Source organism: Protobothrops mucrosquamatus, unplaced genomic scaffold, assembly GCF_001527695.2.
Source record: "Protobothrops mucrosquamatus isolate PMUCROS unplaced genomic scaffold, P.Mucros_1.0 scaffold4452, whole genome shotgun sequence".
NCBI classification, from domain to species: Eukaryota; Metazoa; Chordata; class Lepidosauria; order Squamata; family Viperidae; genus Protobothrops; species Protobothrops mucrosquamatus.
Genome location: NW_015390362.1, coordinates 106,407 through 112,210, shown reverse-complemented (window position 1 = coordinate 112,210; position 5,804 = coordinate 106,407). Strand labels below are relative to the sequence as shown.

The window sequence follows — 5,804 nt, the reverse complement described above, 5'->3', positions numbered from 1 at the left end:
TGCACTGAACTAAGAGCTAAGGCAGGAAAACAACCCTTGAAAATGGGCAGCCAGTGGTCATGTACTAAGGAAAACCATGGCTGTGAAGAATTTTGAGAGGAATGTGCAAACCTGACTGGAAGCTAAGAGTGACATCCAACATTTGAAAATGATTGGCACAGAATATTGGGCACTATAAATTTCTTTTCCACCTAACAAACTTTTTGCCCTGACTTTTAGAACTTTATGGGTTGCAAGCTCCCCTTTTGGGAGAAGGGATCTTTTTCTGCTGCCTCTATTAGTGTCTTATATTTTTTTTTTGGCTTAACAGTTTAAAAGCTTGCCTACCAAGTTTCCCTGACCAGATCAATTTTAATGTTGTGCCAAATAAGTGTGTTATACAGTCACACACTTAAGGCACAAAGCGGGGATATTGTGGGAAGTTAACCCAGAGAAGGAAATATTAAAAAGGCAGAAGGAAAGATATTGTTCACCAAAAGGATTTTTTTAAAGCATTTTTTTGAAAAGCAGAAACCAAACCTGGCCTCATCTCTTTGCCCAAAGCAGTAGCTAGTCTTATACATATGCAGATGTGGAACCATCAGGAAAGTTGAAGCCAGAGCAATCAAGAAGACAAAGAGAAAATCTGCATACCCCACCCAAGCTCTTAAGAGTCATTAGCCCCATCACCTGGGAAGCAGGATATGATAATGGGATTAAACCACAGATATCAAAGCCTAGAAAAACACTCAGAAATAGCCTCAAAGTTCATGCCACCAGGAACAGGAAACTATTCCAAGCAGGGCTAGAGGGTATAAAAAGACCTTCTGCCCATGTGCTCGCTCTCTTTCTTCTCCTCTGCTGCTTCTTGCAAGGACCATCTGTCTTCTGCAATAAACTGTAACCTTCTTCCCAAAGCAGTTGCCATGTTTGCTTATTTATTCCCGGCTTGAATGAACCAGGATGAAGACTTACTTCTAACAGTTTTAACCTCAGTCCCCTAATCATCTTTGTTGTACTTCTCTGCACTCTTTCCAGAGTCTCAACATCTTTTTTATAATGTGGTGACCAAAACTGGATGCAGTACTCCAGGTGTGGTCTTACTAAGGCTTTATAAAGCGGTACTAATACTTCACGTGATCTTTATTCTATCCCTTTGTTAATGCAACCTAGGATTGTATTCTAGGATTGCAACTCAGGATTGATCAAAGCATTCACATTCCCCCCCCCCCCAATTTCACTACATTGGCTTGTGAAAAGAAGATAAGACCTTGGCTGTATTCACTAAGGTATGGTTATAAATCATAATTCAGTGTGTATATAACATGTTAAAGCCACGATTTCCAGTCTGCAAAGGATAGGATTCCACTGTATTTATAAGTGTCTATGGAGATTCTGAATAATCCAGATCATGGTTGCCCCAAAGGTGCTTTTCGAAAAACAACTGGACTTTCTTGGATTTTTTTCCCTGAAAACGTTTTGCTTCTCCTCCAAAAAGCTTCCACAGTTCTCACATAGAACTGAAGAAGATACTTGGATGAGAAGTGAAATGTTTCCATGGAAAAAAAACCACAAAAAAGACCAGTTGCCTTTTGAAAAGCACCTTTGGGACACAGTATGGCAACTAAGCCAAATTGTCCCCTGGCACCCCATATCCACTTCTCAATTCTCACCAAAGCAGTTGGAAGGCAAGTTGTCGCTTCTGCTGATTCAAAAACAATGTCAGTAAAGAATAAAAACAGAAGCGGGTGGCACTTTGCACTTTGAAAAGGTGGAGAGAAACGGGATTGTATCCATTTCACCCCTGCTGGCTTCACCCCTCAGGGGGATCTGTCAAGCTGTCAAGCCACCATTCCTTTACATAACACTTAGTCTAACCAGAGCTTATGCTACCCAAGGTTTTCTCAAATTTAGCAATTTTAAGACCTGTTGGACTTCAGCTCCCAGAATTGAGGTCCACATGTCTTTGTTGCCAAGTTTGAGAAATACTGGTTTAAGCTGAGTACAGCAGTATTTTGTAACCTTGGCAACTTTAAGATGGGTGGACATCAACTCCCAGAATTATGGGAGTTGAAGTCCACCCATATTAAATTTGCTAAGGTTGAGAGACTTTGAATTACAAACTTAGCTGACAGAGCGCACAGGGTTGAATGCAGTAGCTTCATTACAGGCTAGAGTATTTGGCGAACATATTTGTAGCCTTGGGGGCAAAAAATCGGCATTACTTACTTTAGCTTCCTCAGCAGAGTCTATGCCGTTTCGTCTCCAGCCCGTTGTGCTGGACCCAGATAGCTGGCTCAAATGGCTGAGGTCCCATAAGGACTTACTGGGGCGGGCCCCGGTAGTCTTGGCAGCAGAGAGTCGGTTTCGTTGGACGTTCCTGTAGATATCGCTAAGAGCACTGGGCCCATCAGGAGATCCCTGTTGGCCCCCTCCAGAATGGTCCACACCCCGCCATGCTGCAAGTCGATTTTGGAGAGATGCTTTGGGAGGAGAGGCAGGCAACATGGGATCTTCAGCAGTAGCCGGCGAAGCTAACACAAGTTCCCACTCACCTGCCCGGCTCTTGGCCACGGGTTGAGGGGCCACCAAGCGTCGTTTTGCAATTTGGTGGGACAGCTGCACCCCATCCAACACACTGATGTATGGGGCCACATCTGGCTCATTGGTGCTAGATAGTGGGGCCGCAGAAGCAAGCTGGAGGTGAGGGGGCATCTCCAGGGCTGGCAGGGGGCAGGAAGCCGCATACAAAGTGCGAAATTCCTGGTCAAATGCCTTGGTCACTTCTCCCATAAGGTGAGTGACCAGGTGGCAGTTCAAACGAGCATCAGTCCAGGTGAAGCTGTTGGGAAAAAAAGAGAATTTTGGCTGTGCATCTTAGTCACTTCAGATTCTGAACTTTCTCATGGAAATACAAGAAAAGCTTAATTTTATTTGCCATAAATGCTTCTCAGTCGTTGCCTTGCCCTGCCCAGAAGCCCATTCTTGGAAAATGTGTTTCTACAGAGTGGTAAAAAAAGTTAAGATGGCAGCCACGATGATGCCATCAAAGTCCTGTCTCCTCTTTATCTGTGAGCCAGACAAAAATGGGCAGAACTTTGAATGTACCATCGATTGAAGCCTTTTCGCTCATCTCTGTACAGGAAATCCCTGACTTATAACCATTTGTTGACTGACTGCTTGAAGTTACAATAGCACTGCAAAAAAATGACTTATGATCAATCCTCACAGTTACAACCGTTGCATCATCCCTACAGTCACATAATAAAAATTTGGGATCTTGGCAATGGGCATGCATTTACGACAGTTGCACTGTCCCAGAGTCATGAGATCACCATTTGTAACCTTCCCAGCCTGTTTCTGACAAGCAAAGTCAACGGTGGTGGTGGTGGGGAGCCAGATTCACTGAATGACAACATGGTTTACTTAGCAATGACAGATTAACCATGGCCAAAAGGTCTAAAATGTGGCACAATACACTTAAGAACTGTCTTGCTTAGCAACTGAAGTTTTGGGCTCAATTGTTATTGTAAGTTGAAGACTACCTGCAGTGGGCAAGGCAAAAGGCTGAAAGAGACCTTCCCTAGTTTCTCAGGTTGTATAGGAGATGAGGTGGGGGCAAGAGTTGTACTCTCAGCAAGATTGATGGCAGCCTTGCAGGGTAAACCAGATAGAAATCACAACCAGATGAGCAAATTCTACTTTAGTATTTAAATCAGGGGTCTTCAAACTTGGCCCTTTTATGACTTGTGAGCTTAAACTCCCAGAATTCCTCAGCCAGGCACACTGGCTGAGGAATTCTGGGAGTTGAAGTCCACAAGTCATAAAAGGGCCAAGTTTGAAGACCCCTGATTTAAAACTATATTAACACAATCTTAAGTCTGAAAGTACAATTCTTCCCCTGTCTCCCTTACAGCCAGAGAAACTAGGGTCTTTTCGTAGCCTCTTGCCTTGCCCATTAGTCATCTGCAGGCTATGCTGTCTTTTATCAGAGAGTTCCCTTGGCAGCATCTCTGGATCCAGTCCTCCAAAGGCTTTCCCATGTAACATTCAGTTAGACCTTATAGGAGGGGTCCCCAACCTTTTTGGTTCTGTGGACCGGTGGCAGTGGCGATGGCTTCAGTGGTTTCAGCAGCAGAGGGAGGGAATAGTTTTGCGCATGCAACCTAAATCCCCCGCAAGCGCAAATGAAGCTTTGTGCGCTTGGCTGCAGCTTTGGTGGCCTGGTTCCCAACAGGGAACAGGTTGAGGACCCCTCCTTTTTAGGACCGGCAGACATGACAGGAGATAGGCAGTCCCTCAATAACCATTCCCTTTGCCACGAAGGACTCTATAGGTGATAACTAGCACCTTAGATTGCACTCAATGGTAATCAGTACAATTCACATAACAAAGCAATTACTCATAGGTGCCGAGATTGCTGCATTTTACTTCAGCTTAGCTTCCGAGAAACCTTCAAATGTAGCCCCAACTTTGCAGTAGTCCACATGTGAAGTGACCAAAGCATGAGAGACTGTGAGAAGAGATTTCCAGTTCAGGAAGGAGCACAGTTGGTGCACAAGATGAATTTGTCCACAGCTGCTACATGTTCATGGAGCAGGGGCTGTGAGTTCAGAAAGACCACAAACTGCACACCATCTCTGAAGGGGTGGAAATCACTGACACCAGAAAAAAACGAGTATTCATAGCCACTACTTGGCCTTGTCAGGGCTGAGTTGGGGTTTTCACATGTGCTTGGTTGGATTTGCTCTTCCTCATTCTCCAATAGTGTTTCTTCTGCTGTTTTGTCATCTACAGTTCTTCAGAAAAATAGGCACATTGATCACTGAACAAGAAGAGATGTAATCGAATCCAAGGCCCTTGTAACAGACCTACTGGTATTTTGGGCAAAGACCAAAGCCTTAGTCAAATTGTCTACCACAGTGTTTCTCAACCTTGGCCACTTTAAGATGTGTGGACTTCAACCAAGCATGGATGTCTGGAGAATTCTGGGAGTTGAAGTTCACACATCTTAAAGTAACTGAGGTTGAGAAGCACTGGCCAACCACATATATCCAGAAGGAAAATCCCCAAACTCTCTCTGAAACCCAATAGAAGTCACTAGTTACCCAGGATAGGCCATCTCAATAGGGTCTCCCTCCCTAAGACTTGTCTCCTTAACCAGTGTACAGGTAGTCCTCGATTTATGGCCACAATTGGAACCTGAATTTCCATGGCTTAGCAAGATGGTTGTTAAGTGAGTCATGTCCAATTTTTAGGACTGTTTTTGCCACAGTTAAATGAATCATTGCAGCTGTTAAGTGAATAATGCAGTTGTTAAATAACTCTGGCTTCCCCTGTTGACTTTGCTAGTTGGAAGCTGGCTGGGAAGGTTGCAAATAGCCATCGCATGATGCTAAGATGCTACAGTTGTCTTAAATATATGCCAGTTACAAAGTGCCCAAATTTTGTACACATGACTGGTGGGTTTAAGTGCAAGGGCCATTTTTTTAGTGCTGTTGTAACTCTACCAACGATTGCTGAACAAATGGTTGTAAGTCGAGGACTGCCTGTATCTAGATTGGTTTTGCCCTATCCAAATCATTGCTGCCCAAAGAGATAAATATAGAGATGGAAAAGGCACGGATGACCAACCCACAGAGAGGGTCCTCCACCTGGTCTCTCCGCAGATCTTTCTTAGTCAGGGCAAACCTACTCTCCCCCCTGATCTGAATCGGATTACAGTATAATTTGGGGACACCTGCGATGGTAACCCCCACTGATTCAGCCCCAATTGCCCCCCTAGCTCGATGCTCGACCCCTTGATACAGCGCTTGAATACCATC

The 5,804-nt window shown here is 44.5% G+C and overlaps 1 pseudogene; it reads right to left on the bottom strand.

The window, feature by feature from the left end:
- LOC114923575 overlaps window positions 1–5,804 on the bottom strand; it is a 69,241-nt pseudogene that overhangs the window by 9,225 nt on the left and 54,212 nt on the right.